Below are 554 nucleotides of genomic sequence, written 5' to 3' on the forward strand. Positions count from 1 at the left end.
GAGGGGAGGGTTAACATTAGCAAAAACGGAGGATGAGTATATTAGTGAATAATGGTTAGCCTATTTGAAATTGGTCTCCCTGTGGCGAACACATGGAACACAGCCTGTAAAGTAGATCTCTGTCAAAATATCGGGCTGAACGTAAGACTGTGTATCATAACCAACATTGAGGGGGGGGGGCTCACCTAGGAGAGGGGGATTCGGAGGCTGAGTGTCCTGCAAAAGCCGTACGGTCTGCCGCAGCGCCGCATCCTCGTCACCGCATGCGTCATACACCCGCAGACCTGCAGGATGCGAAAAAAGTGCCGTGTTAGTGCCTAACGCGACACGATGGTGCATTGTGTTTCCTAAAAGGGCGAGCGAGCGCGGCGAGACGCCGCTGCACTCACTCGCATCTCTACTCTTTTTCTTTTTCACCGTCGCACGCAAGCCGCTCGGGCTCGTCTCCCGCCCAGTCTCTCGGGGCCCAATGGACGCACTTGTATACAAGTAGGACAGAATGGAAGGCTACCTATGGTATAGTCGCGCTGAGACTGGTTGTTGATGGTGGCCAG

General features: G+C 53.8%; 1 protein-coding gene across 1 annotated transcript in view; it reads right to left on the minus strand.

Moving 5' to 3' along the window:
- The window catches only part of LOC119585876, a gene marked incomplete in the record, with an annotated part of 7,510 nt that extends 6,956 nt beyond the window's left edge, over nucleotides 1-554 (minus strand). The window contains 2 exon segments of the mRNA XM_037934607.1: nucleotides 186-284; nucleotides 512-554.

Source organism: Penaeus monodon, chromosome 20 (genome assembly GCF_015228065.2).
Source record: "Penaeus monodon isolate SGIC_2016 chromosome 20, NSTDA_Pmon_1, whole genome shotgun sequence".
In the NCBI taxonomy this organism is placed as follows: domain Eukaryota; kingdom Metazoa; phylum Arthropoda; class Malacostraca; order Decapoda; family Penaeidae; genus Penaeus; species Penaeus monodon.